The 16,981-nt window shown below is 37.6% G+C and overlaps 1 protein-coding gene across 1 annotated transcript in view; it reads left to right on the top strand.

Annotated features, from left to right (window-relative positions):
- The first annotated feature begins 4,804 nt into the window (after positions 1-4,804).
- LOC109109545 (neurocan core protein-like) overlaps positions 4,805-16,981 on the top strand; it is a 111,186-nt gene continuing 99,009 nt past the window's right edge. Inside the window, 1 exon segment of the mRNA XM_042711822.1 lies at positions 4,805-5,178. The gene's annotated coding sequence lies outside the window, so the exon portion shown is untranslated.

The raw sequence follows: 16,981 nt of genomic DNA, 5'->3' as shown, positions 1-16,981 counted from the left end.
CCAAAAAATACTAAAATAGTACTTTCTTTTAAAACCTACTCTAATAATCTTATTCACAACTTCATAAAATAATTTTTTACGGTGATAATCAATGGTGAAATCCTTGTCCAGTGTCTCATGAAAGCCATAATGGCTTTAGATTTGCATGACTGGCACATTATTACATATACTTACCTGCTTTGGGGCCTGGGTAATTGCTAATTAGGCAGAATGGTAATACGTTGTATGTCTTTTGAGATTATACCCCTTCACGTGGGCATATTTTCATTTATAATGCTCCTTTAATATGTTGTGGGGAATTTTTTAATATGTTCGGCTGTAGATTTCTTTTAGCAGCGCACAATAGGGTGCAACCACAAGTGGTCTATATAGGTATGCTATTAAAAATCCAATAGACACATCTCGCATGCCAAATCATCCAAAATGAAAGCCAAAGGCAAGCTGTAATTTCTCACCGCTGTAGTGTGTTTATCATTTACACTCGATGAGTCTCCGCATTTCACCCTCATCAATTATGGATCAGGTGGGCCCCCCATCCAAGCAGCTTCATTTCATTCTCATTAGGATCTTGTGCTGACACTCTTCTTTTCTCCACGCTCCATGGCTTCTCCGTGGCTCCCATAAAGGTCTTTAACCAGGCAGCCAAGCTTTGTTTCCCCAACCCTCCCCCTCGAGCCGATGGCAAGTGACCAAGACGAGATGGGTGACCACTGTTAAGTGCTTATGTCAGTGGTTTCTGGGTCTAAGAGCTGTGCGGTAGGCCTGGCCCCGTGCCAGAGTCAAATCACCCCGCCAGCCACAGTGGTAGTGGCTTTAGAGAAACGTAAGGCTGTAGAACTGTAGATTTGTGCTATCCTGACACTGTCGACAGTGGACAAATGGATTAAAGGCGAAATTAATGGATTTATAATCAATCAGGAACATCCACAGTTCAAAGTCTCTACAAACTCAGCCATCCCAGGGCTTATAAAATATATTTATTATTTTGATTTATTCTTTATATCTTATTATATTTTAAATTGTATATATATATATCTGTTCACAGACCCCTGCAGTTTCATAGACCCTGGTTTCATTGAAAACCAGGCTTTAGAGGTTAAAATAGGACCAAATATTGGAAATTTAAAATAATCACTATATTTAAAGAAAATTTGAATCATGTGGTCTATTCATGCTCATATAAGTTGCACTGTATAAATTTATCTGCCAAATGATTAAATATAAATATTCAGAGCACATTTTAAGAAGGTGTGGTTTAGGATTAATTTCTCCAAGCATAACAGTCTGCTGTGTAACCGTTATTATATGCATCTAATTCCCCAGATGAAGGCAGTGACAGGTCTGTGCCTATTTTTGAATGGTTACATCATGTTCACTGCCTTTTAACAAAGTGCTATTTTACTCAGAGATATTCTTGTTATGAGTTTCTGAGATCAGACTTGCAGCAATGATGGAGAGGAAAGGTTTGGAAAAAAAAATATAATGTTAAAACTGTCAGCTGGCGACCCATTGAAAATCATCCATATTGTGGTGTTCTTTTTGAGAGCCACTGCGAGGAGTCCTTTGTTCGTTGACCGTCACATTGTCAGCTGTTTAAATAATGGATTTGTGTGGCAGTATGTATTATGCCTTGGCCAGCGTCCCTTGACAATACCATTTTGAGGGAGTCTGGAACAATGGGGCATATATATTTTTTGAGGCTATCTGTTATAAATATGTCAAGAGGGTATTTTCTCCTCATGCGGTTAGTCAAAGAAATGATATTTCTCATATTCATCCTTTTGTCAGTTTGCTATAAAGCCATTATGGAGCCAATTAGCCTAGTGTTTTAAATCCCTACCATTTCACTTCAAAGGGCCCTGCTGCCAAGTTTATATTTAGCTTATGATTGGCATTTATTCAAACATCTTGTATAAGAAATAATCTCTTTTCAATGAAGTATAATGGTTATTGTGTCCCTAATGCACGCTAATGATCAGCTGCAACATTTGAGAGCTTCAAAGCAAAGAAAAAGTGATTTTTTTTTTCCACCATACATGGAGCTCTTCATTATAGGATGCATGCAGCATCACAACAGGAACACTGATGAGAGGCCGTGCGGTTTGTTGTGATTTGTTTACACAGTAACATCTGTAATCGAATGACAGTGATGAATGTGATGAACGACTGAACTGGGGGTAGTGTTAAGTGAATGGGCTTCTATAGGTCGGGTAAAATGTGTGTCAGTGGACCATGGCGTGGCCCCCTAGGAACAGATTTGCAGCATCTCGAGGGACATCATTATTCTGTCATAAAACAGGGGGCAGGTCAGATTTTTTTAAAGGCTCCTCGGGACGCTAAGATGATTTATTCATCTGCAAACAGAAGAACTGGTAGATGGGTCAGCTTACGAAGACAATGGGTTTTCTTGTGGACATTTGTCAAATAATGGACAATGGGAAGATAATCTGGCCGATGCCATAAATATACACTTACAAAGGCCCAATGAACAAAGTTGCCAATAGAAATGACTAGAATTAAAAAGACAAATCATTCAATTAAAGTTTATGCTGCCCTAAGTAAAAAAAACAAAACAAAAAAGAGCCTTTTGTGTCATGGAAAGGTTGCATGGATTTTAAAAGTTCTTTGTGGAAACTTAGGTGCCAATTAAAGAACCTTTGTTTTTAAGAGTGTATTTATTCTGAACAGGTTAAATAGCCATTTAATGTTTGATCACATTACAATAAAATAACAAAACCTAGAGAATTTATGGTATTTGTAATAAACACAAATGTTTTGAAGAAGATAAATAAATAGAGTACATTTTTGTCTATGCATTGTCTCATAGTAATATCCTTATATAAATCGCTCGAGCAGCAAACAGTTGCTTTGGTTACCTCGACACCTTTGTTTGCTATAGCATCTATTTTGCACATTCTGATTTTGTTGGAATCTAACTTTTGTGGTAGCTTGATCATTAAAACACTGTTGATAAACAGTAAAGTTTCAAAAATAAAAAAATAAAAAGCGTGATTTTGTTGATGAATTTTCTCATACTGATCATTTTTGGTTTAATGTGTCGTTGCTAAAAATATGTTATTTTGTGTATTTTGTTTTTTTGTGTGTTTTTTTTTATGTTTTGTGTTTATTAAAACACATTATTTTTCACATACTGTACAATATTGTTTCTCCTCTATGCCCCGCCTTTCTGAAACGCGTCAATTTTTACAAAGTTCATCGTTCTGAAAAGCGAGGTGTACACTGATTGTCCAGCTATCCATTGAGTTGTGATTGGTCGAATATCTCAAGCGTGTGACAGAAATCTTATGCCCCATAACATACTCTGATGCCGTGTGTCCCGGCGTGATGAGACAAAACCAATAAATCCCATTAGAAACGAGGCATTTGTTGCATCCAGTGGGGACATACTTGTATAATGACTTATAATTTTTTATGCGTTGCGTTGCGTATTGCACTGCGTATACATAAAACCCTGTCTGCATTTGTGATCGGAGAAACAAAACTCGCGTTTTAATCATCAGTGGCAAATCCATTACATATGAAAATGTACTTACAGACTGTGTGTCAGAAGCGCCAGACTGTTCTTGCAAAGTTGGAATTGCCCCACTTTATAGAAACAGACTCCGGCATTGTAGGCTACTCTCACAGGAAACAGTCCTCGTCCTCTGCAAAATGTGCTGCACACATCTGAATATTTGGGTTGAACAGTGTTGTAAATACAACTTAACCACTGATTTCTAGTTGTGTCCTCTTTTGGAAGACCAAACAAAGTAGTTTCACTTTCACAATGAAACACACAGCAACTCCAAAACATGGCAGCGGCGGCAACAGCGAGAATAAAAGTTACGCCTTCTTTCTTTGCATGAACATTTGGGAGACGTTATGCAAATATTCCCACATTGTGACGTAGACGTGTGGGGGTGTGTTAGAACGAGCCATTTTAGGTAGGAGTGGTTGACTCTTAACTTTTATAAAGAATATCTCTTTGGATTTGAGACTTTAGTCTTTGCAACTTTACAGATCTTACTTTACAGATCTTACTATGCACTAAGGGCTTGTAACATTCCAAAGAGAAAGAAAAAATTGAAATCGCATCATATGACCCCTTTAAGGCTGGAATACACGACACAATTTTCCCCCGATTTACAGTCTGAACAAGTTGACGCTAGTTGCTGAATGTCCGAGCCAGTCTGTAAGTAAGTGCTGACAGATTAAACAGAAAATCGCGTAGTGTATGATGGACATGTTTACGTGACCTTGACGTGCCTTGATGCCTTCATGCTTTGAAATGCTGCCTCCGAAGGCAGCATTTTAGAGCTTTTGGACGCAGTAACTTTTGTGGTACTTGGTGGTTGGAAACACCCTTTATATATGCACATATACTGTATATGCATGCAGTATGTGAAAACAACACGCACACACACACACACACACACACACACACACACACACACACACACACACACACACACACAGGTTGGCACACACACACCCCTTACATTTTTTCTACATTTGAAAATGTTAATTTTTTTGGTTCTTATGGTTTGGTTTATTTTTTTTTTTTTTTTTTTCTTCTTCTTCTTCTTTATTTTATTTTAAATATAGTAAAACCATGGTTAATTTTCGTAAGGGACTTTTTTTGAAACTTCGTTTTTGTGGATTCAAATAATTAGGAGTCAGATTTTCCATAATTCGCACCCCATAAACCACAAAAAAATCTGCCCAAGCAAATGACCAAACAAAGGACGGCATCGCTGGAATATTGTGCAAAATATTATCCATCCCCCCACCGAAGTCCACAGAGAATTGTCTATACCATCTAACGCACTCTCTTGCCTACGCATTTGCTCCGTTCATCTGGTGAGATGAGGTGAGGTGAAGTGAGGGGGGAAACCAAACGCTGTGAGCTTTTGTTCAGTGTCTCTCCTCGAGACCGGCGAAGTGCGCTCTGTTCCGAGCTCTTCTCAGCACGAGACACAGGCTGAGGACAAATACCGTGCTTTTTGAATGCTTTAAACGAAGTAAGGAGTTAATTTCAACACATTTCTGAGGCTGAACAGATTTATACATTTTGAATGGTTTATCTCAGCGGCTGTTCCCACCTACTCTGCTGTATCTGAGGCGACGCGGCATTCCTGAGGACTTTCTGAGGCGACAACGCGCTTTACTTCAGAGAAGGTGAGAACAAGCGATGTTATTGTGCTTAACTGATTGCGTCTCGCTTCATTATTAATGTTTAATGTGGTGTAGGATGTTTTGTGTTCAGGACAGGCTATATACAGTCCCCTTGCCAAGCGCAGTACCTCAGTGAGGACAGTGAAGGGGACAAAACCAGGAGCACTACGATAATGAACTGCTGTTCGGAGCAGAAGACAATTTATAAGCCATGTTTTGACTGACATCATGATCAGATATCAAGTATATGAAGAGTAGAGTGCTATATACTTTCTAAAATCAGATATTTGTACTGTTCTTAGACTGTTGTGATCACTTATCAAATATTAAGTGATTTGCAAAGTACTAGTGGATTCAAATGCGACCCTTTCAGATGTCTACATTGCTCTAGTAACCTTATAAAAGCTTGAGTGTTCTTGTCCTGTTTTCCCCAGATCCACTCAAGTGAGTCATTTTCTTTGCCTTGATGTAACCCCCCACCTGCAAGCTGTCATTTGCAGTAATGCCTTGATGTGAAGTGGTTGAAAGAAATTCCATCAGAAACCGCAAGCAAGAATTTTTGGATTGAGAGTGGCCCCGCATTGTTTTTCTCCTTTGCAGAGTGTCAGCTGGATGCTGCTTAAAGCTGTCAAGTGCTGAGCACTGCCAGTCTTGTGGCCGCCTTGACGACAGCGTGTTGCTGGTGGGAGAGGAAGACTGAGTCGAATTTCTCTTGGCATTCTGTCGTGACTGACTCTGTTGTCTCTGTTCGGTCTGAACCCCTGAGTCTCTACCTGACGGAGCACTCCAGGTGCTTCTTGCATCACTCTGCAACAAGTCTTTATGCTGACAGGAGAAAAGTACAACAGAGTGACAGAGTGAACGCAAAGATGTGTGTTATTTGTCAAAGAAATAGAAAAGTGGTGCGATTTGTGGCTCCAGGTGCCCTGGGGAAATTTTTCTGTTTTCAGCAAATTGGTTACTGTGTGGCAAGGTTCTTAACATTGCCCTCTTCTCTTCTCTTCTCTTCTCTTCTCTTCTCTTCTCTTCTCTTCTCTTCTCTTCTCTTCTCTTCTCTTCTCTTCTCTTCTCTTCTCTTCTCTTCTTGACAAAGTTAGAGTCCAACTTTATGCAAATAAGCCTTGCAGTGACTACCAATGAGAGTGCAGACTGTCAGATATTGCAGCATATTAGGAACTAATGCCAACTAAATTGCTAATAAATTTCACAAATAACTTCAAAGAAACAGCAAAACATGGAATTAAACATTTATATATATATATATAAAAATATTAAATTGTCTGTTTATTGTTTTTCACAATAAAATGACAGTTAGATTATCGGTATTGGCCAGAATTTTAGTATTAGCCCATCCCTTATATTTTAATTGACCAAGTAAACATATGGGTGTCTGCTAAGGCTATGCCGCTAAACTAACACCCTGTCACCCTCATGCAACCCTGTGCTGCTTGCATCTATATCAGGGTGAGTGCTCCGATACGGTGCCTCCAGGTTCAAAGACCTTTCTTTCTAACCCCGAGTGCCAGCGATGCAGCTCAGTCTTGCCAATCCAAGCAGCCTTTCAAGTTGGCTCCAGTACCTTTCTGCATCTCCTTGGGGCATCCATTCTGCTCTTTATCTGAGCAGCCTCTTCTTGTATAATCGTAAAATTCTAGGAGAAGCACCTTTGAGCCTGTTCTCTCTTGAAGAAAAATGTGGAAATTGCCTCTGAGCACTACCGTTTTGGTGTTGGGTGACTTGTAGAGGGCACTTCATTGATTCTCACATTTTAATAATGCTCGTTTCCCCTCGGCTGCGTAGTTTAGTGCCAACAATCATACGAGGGGGGGGGGGTTGTGTTGACAGGTGGAATTGAAATTGTACTTGAATAGCATCCAGACAACTAAATACCTTCGGATTCCAGGAGATAATGTCCTTAACATACACCGTGTTTAATGGACCAATTCAACTAAAATTACTCTAAGGAAATTTTTGGTAGATGAAATTTAGGGAATCTTTGTGCTAATTTTGAGTTCCTGCATAAGCCATCTGCTGATTTGTGATGAAGACCGTGTTTAATTATGCAAAGTTGATGGTCTGTTTGTGTGGGGGGTGAATGGATGCCCATAAATGTTTTGTGTGTGTTTTTGCTAACTAAAAACACATTTCTGAAACCTTGCTCCATTTTCTGAAACATTGAACACAAAACCTCATCTTCAAGCACTATTTACAAATCCTGGACTCCTCTTGCAAAATGAACTTTCGCCTCAAAAACAGTTTTACCTGTGGGGTGGGCAGGGGTTTGTCAGGGAGAAGTAAATTTTTAATCTCCAAAAACAAAGTTGACAGGTGGAATTGAAATTGTACTTGAATACCCTGCATCTCATAAACTTGTCCTTGGTCTCTGTGAGACAACTAAATACCTTCGGATTCCAGGAAAGATAAAATGCCTACAATGTACTTAAAAGGAGTAAACGTGATGATCAACCGTGTTTGGGGCGGTCAGGACCAATTCAACTCAAAATACTCTAACGGGGGAAATTTTTGGTAGATGAAATTAAATAGCTTGGAATTCACTCTTGTGTTGTGCTAATTTTGAGTTCCTGCATAAGCCATCTGCTGATTTGTGATGCCCAATGATGTTTAAAAAGACAGCCTCGGTGAAAACTGTCCCACACTTTAGGTGGGATGGGATTATTTAGCAAAGTTGAATGGCCTCAAAATAAAATATGTTTGTGTGGGGGGTGACATGGTGGATGCAGCACAGATTGTGACAAATGTTGTATCATCAATTTATGTCCACAGTCATCCAGCTCAAAATGGACCAGGTCTACTAAAATTACTTTTTGGTAGATGAAATTTAAGGAAACTTAGTGCTAGTTTTGTGTTCATGCTTTCTTGATGTGACATAGTTGGTAGATGTTAATTGCTCAAAGTCTTAAGATCTGCAAATGTGGTTTACCTGTGAAATGGTTTTTGTTGTGCAAATAGCTAAATAATGCCAGTGCGCTCTTAGTGTTTTTGACAGCTGACAAGAAAGAGTAGCTGTGTCTAATCCCATGAGCCATTTAAGGAAAACTAGTTTTGTCATGAGCCACAGGAACTGGTTTTCAGCTGCTGTCTCTACTACATGTGTCACCTGCCAATCTGTCGGCACCCAGACTTGGAATACATTATTCAGAATGGGCATTTGCCGCCTTAAACACCATAAATGAATCATGACACCTGGTCTGTGTTTTGCTGGTTTTTGAATTGGGACTGTAAGAGTTTAACTTCGCAGAGGGAGAAGAAAATATTAATTTTAATTTCTTTTAATTCTTTTTCTGTCTTGAATAGATTCCATTTGGCTCGCAGGTCTGCTCAAGACAAAAACACACTACCTCACGGTTTAAAGATTCATTTAGAAAATGTTTTACCGCTTACCCTGTGGGAGAGGTCCAGAAGGAAAAGAAGCCTGATAATTATGCCAGCAATTTGCACAGTGCTCCAATACAAGCGTCTCTCTCTCTTGTTCCCTGGTATTTTTATCCTGTGTTTTCAGCACTGGACAGCTCCCAAGCATTGGCCATTGTGCACACAGCTGCTGGCTGCTAATAAATGAACAAGACCAGCAGCGTCGCTGAAAATAATATTTGCTCCAAGAAGAAAATGGCCTGTTGGAGTTCTTCCTCTTTCCGTTTGCATTTGGGATGACAGCAAAGCTGAGAAAAGACTGATGAGTGGTGGTTCACAGGACATATGGCCTTGTGGCTCCAGCTGCATTCATCTTAGACTCACAATTGCTTGGAATTTCTTCGGATTCTCCACATTCGTGTGCTGAAGAGATATGGGATTAAAGGGATAGTTCTCTCAAAAATGAAATTCTGTCATCTTGTTCTTGCTCTCAAGCCATTGCAAAACTCCATGACCTTCTTTCTATGAATCACAAAGTAAGATAATTTGAAGGGTTGCAATGGTTTTTAGTGCATACATTGAAAGCCAGTTGGGGTCCAAAACAACACTAGACCCCTTTGATTTTAATTGCATTGGCAAAAACCATTAAAATATATATATTTTGGGGTTTTACTGAAGAAAGTAAGTAATTCAAGGCTGTGTTTCCCATACAATGACGCAACTCATTGCTTAAATAGCATTTGGTGAACCAGTTCACCCAATCAGTCTTACCATCTGAAAGAGGTCTCGACACGAGTCAGCACAGATCTAGAGGTTACTCAATCAAAACTCACATTAGGATGTACCTGACAGTCACTCTGACCCGAAACGAGGCACTATACCTCCGTATATCTTATGATGCCAACTCATTTAGCGTTCCAGTTACTCCAAATGCTCTCTAAACTGAGAACAGCACGAACATGTCCAACGTTCAAACTGTTTGCTGAGGGTTTCATAAAAGGGGACCGAAAATGTGTGTTTGTGATGCTGAACCGCATGAAGTATAACAAATAAAATATAAAGGAAATATAACAGTGATCTGATGGCAGTAGTTTCAAGTCAACAACAGTACACTTTCTCTCGGTTAATGGTTACAACAGTTCTTGAGTGATGAGGAAACAGTTTGAACTCGGACATGCCCATGCAAAACTGATGAGTTGCTGATACAAGAATGCGTGACTTGAATGAAGGGTAGAGATGTTAGTTCCTTTATGGTTTCTCATGGTTTATGTAAAAGGTGAGTTAAGTTTATTCACTTTATATGATTTAGACATATAAAACATCCAGATTTCATATAATTATAGGGTGCTTTAAAAATAACATTGTGAATACGTAATGCAATTGTGTGATTAGATAAACTAACTTGGTGAATAATTTTTCTGAACAAACTGTTCAGTTTGTGGGAAAGAATTGGACTTGACATCACAAACAATATAGAAATCACAGTGGGGGGTTGTTGTGTGTGTGGGGGGGGTGGTTTAAATGTGAAGCGTGCAATCTACAATCGCGTGCAGTCACTGAAGCTCATAAAAGTGTGCAATCACTTTTGTGTGCGTGCTATTTTTTCCGCTTTCAAAATTGATCACGTTCAGCAGGGAGTAGAGAGGAGGGGACTAGGAGGCAAGGTCCGCAAATGCCCCCCCTTTGTGCCGGAATGAAAGTTATAGCATATTAGCTTGCTTATTTTCATCAGAAGTATAATCTATTCCACATCATACTGATAAGAAACTGTGCTTCTAACCACAAGTTAGGAACTATCTCAAACCATTCAAATTTGTAATGCTGATCGCAAATGTCCATTTGAACTATGCTTTCATGAAAAATGAATGTTCATTTTTGGGTGAACTGTTACTTTAAGCATGCAAATATTTACTGCACCACTGTACTGTAAATCAGGAAGATCTGAAGTGAGGAAACCAAATTGCTATGCACGACTTGCGTTTATTAATCCTAATCTTATTTGTCTCTGCATTAGAAGAACCTTAGTAATCTTACAACTACTGTCTTCTCACCATGTGAAACGCTCGGGGAAACAAAATATAATTAATTCTTTCAAATCTCTGTATTCCTGGTTGCACCCTATCTTTCTGTTTCCATTGTCAGGCTTCATAAATGTAATCTGCACATGCCATATCGTTCTGTCGGAGATTAGTTTGCCCTGACAATGAGGTTTTCTCCCTGCCAGATATTTCAATATATCATTCATTAACATGGAAATGACTTTTATAGAGGTTCAGATTGTGTCGTTGGGTTCATACTATTACATAGGATGAGGAACAGTTTTTTTTTTTTTGGTTATTGATTCCCTCTGGTTGATGAGAAACATGTTGACGCATGTGAGCACTTATTTATTTCACCTACAGTGAATGTTATTGGTTAGATGTTCGTAGATTTATTGGATTTCTTTGCATGCAGATACAGTGAATTGTTCTGTAGTTTTTCACAGTCACTTGTGCACCTTCTCTTAAAGGGACAGTTCACCCAAAAATGATGCATCATGTCATTTCTTTCTTTTGAGGAACACAACAGGAGGATCTCTCTCACATTTTGTTACATTCTTTTGTCATTTTTTACAAATATTTTTATTTAGATTTATTTTTATTTAAGTTTTAGTTTTTAGTTCATCTCAACTGGAATCTAATTCCTTAAAAAATCCTTAGATTTTTTTAAGTTAAAGTTTTTCATCTAATATGTATATTTTATTTATGGTTTATTTCAATTACCACAAATATATATATATTTTTTTGTTGTTGTAGTTAACAGTAACTACACTGTTATGAGTAAATGATGACAGAATTTTCATTTTTAAGTGAACTATTCCTTTAAGCAATAGATTTCAGGTTTTCTCTACTGAAAGTTTTTTTGGAAGGACGTTTCATCAGCTAAACAATCAGTATGTTTTAAACAACAGCACAATCCATTAAACACTGTATTTCTATTCCTCACAGCCTTGTTTTCATTCCTGTATAAATTTAAATATGGTGCTACCCTGACTAAGGTCTATGCATATAATAAGGCCATGCTGAGCTTTACTAGATGATTGAGACGTGACAGTTGAGGAGTTTATGTCAAAACCTCTCTTGTCCTCCTTGAATCGGATCACAGCTGGGATCAGCTGTTCCAGGATCAGTCTGTCCACCTTGACAACCCTGCCAGACTGAAATATACAACACTGACTGAACATGTAAGTCTCAATTTGCCCAGTGCATCTCGGCTCAAAAGTTCTCACAGTGGGTTTTCTTCGCATTTAGTGGCACACTTGAGCGGTTTTACACAAAGGCACAAATTACGGCTTTTATAAGATTTGTGTGTCGCCTTACATCAGAGTCTGAAACTATAACATGAGCCGTGGATGTAATTTAAAAGCTTATGTTATTGCCGTTTTTTTCTACAGATGCCATATTGTCAACAAAGTGAAAGATGTGCTTTGGATTTGCAATTTCCTCTAGAAATATTACACTGTTATTAGTGAGTGCATCAAATCAACAGGCCTTCAGTCTAATTGTCTTTGAGAACAAAACTTATATTGTACATACTGTCATGATAATAGATGTGGCACATTGGCCATTGACACTGATACCAGAGAGCCTTCCTGCATGCTTTGAAGTGCACTTCATATGCACTTCTAGTTCCCAACTTTGAAGTACCCACTTTATTGTCCTCACACATATAATCATAATCCAAAGCATCATTTAAGATGCATTTCTTTCCTTTTCATTTTAATTTTCTGCACCTACAAAATGTGTTACCTTTATCTCCAACTATTATTCTCATTAGTGAATGGCTTTCTTCAATGCCCTTCTGAGTGTCTTTTACTTGTGCCCTACAAATGCAAAATATCAGAACAGGTCCTGGTATCCACCGCTGGTTGGCTCTGTGCCATTTCTGTCCACCTTTGTTTAATTAACAGGCCCTGGAATTTATCTCTGTCTAGGTTTTAATTATCTGGAGCCGATACTCTGAACTCTTTGACTTTTCTTATTGTGCCTATGCCAAGTGTTCTTGACTATATGGCAAGAGAAATACTTTGTTTGCTTTATTTGGCTGATATCGATCAGGGCTGGTTAAGAGGTTAATTGTAAATGTTGTTTCAAAAGAGCGACTTGTGCAACATCCTTCATACAGATCATGTGTTGTGTTATGTGTTACAAAACACAGGCGATTTTAATATCTCGACTTTGTTACCATGATTTTCTGGTTAACAACTGAATTATGGATATCTGTAGAAATATTAGCATTAAATTATCTTCTAGATATAAACCTTGTAGTTTAGTGACCTTTTAAAAGGCATCTATAACTCAACATAAAACAGATTAACTTAGCTTGAGACAGTGTTGTAATTGTTGACTAAAACTTTACATTATTTGTAATGTATTAAATTTTGAAATGTTGTTTTGCATACTAACTGAAATAAAAAGTTTGAGTTTAAATGTATAATAAACAAAAATGTCTATATTAAAAAAATAATAAAAATTACAAAAGCAAAACAGTTTCTAAAATCTACTATAATTAAAAAGAAAACTAAAAATAAAATATAAACATTAGCTTAAAAATCTAACTTAAAAATGTATAAAAAAATGTGAAAACTAGCTGAAATAAGTTGAAATATATAAATATTAAAATAAAAAATATATATAAATATTAAACAAAAAATTACAAAAGCACCTAACAAAATTATTAAAGGTAAAATTTAAAATTAAAACTGAAAACATAAAAATAAGCTAAGATAAATATTAATTAATGCTATAATTCTAAAATAACACTGACACTGAAGATATAATGCAATTTATTTTGCCAAAAACATTCATGTTTCTGACAGAATGTTTAAAATCCTCTAAAATCTGCTTTAAAATCACCTTATAAAAGGAAAAGCCAACAGTTTTATTGAACGGCACTTGAATCACAGAAAAGTACCTTACATTTGACAAGGAACCTTTTTATTTTCTTACATTTCGTCAAAAACACCACCAACCCTCCTGCGGTTTTGCCCTTTGATTAAAAGTGTGAGTCTCCACGCCATTGTTGGATCTAAATTCCACCTCATTTTCAGTGACCTTCATTGTTCTGACAGGAAGAGATAAAAACAGGCCAGACCGGTTCTTCTGTTTTTCCCTACAGTGAAGTAAAAGAAAGGACACTGATGAAGGTAATTAGTGTATCCAGTTTGCTTGTCAGTCGGTTTCATACTATATTAACGACGGCCTGATGAAAAAATCCACTGCCCACGCCTTCCTGTCAATCAATATGGAATAATATCAGAACCAATACTAAATCCAGAACCATTTTCTCATTACTCAATCAGTGATTAATATAGGGTACTTAAGTTCCCTTAGACTCCAGAGGTGAATATTGTGCATTTAACACAAGTTAAGCTTGTTGACATGTTGGATAAAATGGAAATGGAAGTGGCCAGTTTCTAGAAGATGTAAAAGCAGAAATGCAAAGCTTATCATTTTATAAACATGCTTCCATTAATTATTCTATTAAAACCTGTGTATTATTTGAGCTGTGATTTATTTTTTTCCCTCAAAATTACATTTTGTGGTGATCAACATTATGCAGCACCACTGCAGGATGCTTGTAATTCACTCTAAGCTATATATTGCGCTCTCTTTTTTGTTGTTTGTTGATGAGTGAGAATACATTTTAGCATGTTCAGTGTGGCGAAGAAACAGATTCATCTCCTTCTGGTCATGATGAGAAGGTCAGAATGTTGCTTTGGGGAGTTTAGTGTCTGAAATGCAATCACGCCGCTTGATTACACTGGCATTCATCATCACCGGACAAAGATACTGTCCTCTTCCCATCTCGCAATCAAAGACATCTCTTCATATAGTAGGTGCTGCACATTCATAAATGCCTGGAGTTGTAGATGGACCACTGGAATGACTTTTTAATTAACTACCCATGCTGTTAGGGACAATCAGTGCGATCAGGGATTTTAACAAAAAGCATGCAATTTTTTGCATAGTCTTTCTGTTTTGTCTTCAAAGGTAGAGTCTGGATTAGTTATGTTTTTTACTTTGGTAGTGTGCTGATAGTAAAAGTCAGACTCTTTTGAGTTCTTTTTAGTAAATCAAAAACAAATGGCTCGTCCGGTGTAGTCCCATTCACAAACATATGGCTCTTTTATGCCACTTCGTTTTAGTGAATCAAAAACATACATTTCAACCTGTGTAATCTGATTCACAAGCAAATGACTCTTATGAGCTGGTTCTTTTAGTGAATCAGAAACATACTGCATGACCAGTGTAGTCTGATTCTCAACAAATTACTCTTTTAAGGCACTTATTTTTAGCGAATCAAAAATAAAAAATGCAACCAGTAAAGTTACTCTTTTGAACTGCTTCTTTTAAGTAAATCTTATTTATGGCAACTTTTTAATTTAGAATGCAAAAAGAAATGTTCCTTTTTTGAACTCGTTCTTTGTAGTTTTATATACAAAAAAATGTGACTCACCAGTGACTCATGAGATAATTTTGAATGAACAATCAAAAAGATGAAATTTAAGTTTAAAGCTGCCTTTTAAACGTACAACATTTAGCACATGGTTTACAACATTAGCAGAGAGAAAATTTTAGTATGTGAATGGGGATTTTGTTATATTTCAAGTTTTTTGTGTTTTGTTTTAGATTAGGGTTGATTAGAGGTGTGTTATGTTTGAATGATGTGTTTATAAAAGGTCAGAGCTGAAGCTGAGTGTCTGCATGTGTTTAGTGATGTTATTCATCCCTCAAAACAACTTCAGGAACAACAGTGTTGATTCTTCTTCAGGGGGAGATTCCAGGTTTTTCATTTATAGGGGGAACTCAGCCCCCAATGAGGGTATATAGTATAAAACGCTGTTTTTAAAGCATGGTTTATAACATTAGCTCTGGGAGAAACAACTTAGTATGTGAATGGGGAACGCAGTGAAATACATGTGGAACTGATTGCTCCCCCATGTTATCTTGTCCACTGTAGAGGTCCAAAGAACTGCACATATAGAGTATAACAATCTTCGACATGACCTTGTCCTTGCTTTCGCTCTGTGCCGCTGAGGTCTGGATTGAAGTAAAGCGTCGTGGAGAGCCGATCGAATGCCGCCGGTTTTTATGAAATTTAAAGGGGACCGGGGGGCGATCACAAATTCGTGTACAGTTTATGTAATCTCAAAATTTTAGGGGGGGCTGAGTGGTCATTTTAGGGGGGTATAGCTCCCCTAAAACGAATCAGTACCTAGCAGAACGCCCATTATTCTTAGGCCTAGCGACGCCCATGCTTCTTGCATGGCCTCTTCAAAGGAAGTCTCAGTGCTAAGCAAATGCTAACTTCAACCATAATAAACCGTTTTATGAGGCTTTGTCAAACTTGTACTTGCAAAATAGATTGACTAGACTCTCCCTTCATGTTCTTTACATTTCCTTCCTCACTTTTTTGCAGTCATCGCCACTGTTCTGTTTGTGTTTAATTAGCCTGCGGGGAGTAGCCCTGTCTTCCCTCCTTCGAGCAGGATTATGTATCACTGTGTTGGGAGTAGAGCTATTCTCCCTTCATTAATTATACACAGCATATCCAGCAAACAGTCCAGTTGCCTGGCCAATAAATAAATAAAAACCCCGTTATGAGATAATAAAGTCGACATGAAAGTCAACTGCTCACAGTGGTCCGAGTCAAGTTTTTAAAGTTTTAGACCGCCAAGATGCTCAAACCAACTTCAGTTTACCAATTTCTGAAAATACATGTGTTTTATGCATTCAGTTACAGTATAACGACTGTTTGGCTTTCATGTACAAAATTCATTTTCTCTCTGCTGATGTTCAAAACTGATTTCACTGGTTGCACTGTATGTTTTCTGATTCACTGCAAAGATGTGGTTCAATAGAGTCATTTGTTAAAGAATTGGACTACATTGTTTACGCCTTTTGTTTTTGATTCACTGAAAAGAACCAGCTTAAAAGGAATCATTTGTTCATGAATCGGACTACACTGCTTGCGCTGTTTGTTTTTAATTCATTTAAAAAGAACCAGCTCATCAGAGTCATGTGTTTGTGAACCAGTGGTACACTGGTTGCACTGTATACTTTTGATTCACTTGAAAAGAACCGGATCAAAAGGGGTCATTTGTTCATGATGAGTCAGACTAAACTATTCAAGCTGTTTGTATTTGAAAAGAACTGGCTTGTAAGAATCATTTGTTTGTGAATTAGACTACACTGTTAACATGGTTTGTTTCTGAATCACTAAAAAGATCCAGTTTGTTTTTAAGAGTATAAGAGTCATTTGTTTGTGAATCGGATTACAGCAATCCGAGTCAGTTTTTTAAAGTTTTAGACTGGCAAACTACCCAAACCAACTTCAAAATATCACTTTCTGAGAATACTCCTGCGTTTTATGCATTCACTGTGCCATGTAG

Source organism: Cyprinus carpio, chromosome A22 (genome assembly GCF_018340385.1).
Source record: "Cyprinus carpio isolate SPL01 chromosome A22, ASM1834038v1, whole genome shotgun sequence".
Lineage (NCBI taxonomy): Eukaryota > Metazoa > Chordata > Actinopteri > Cypriniformes > Cyprinidae > Cyprinus > Cyprinus carpio.
The sequence above is the reverse complement of the archived record's forward strand: the minus strand, read 5'-3'. Positions and strand labels throughout refer to the sequence as shown.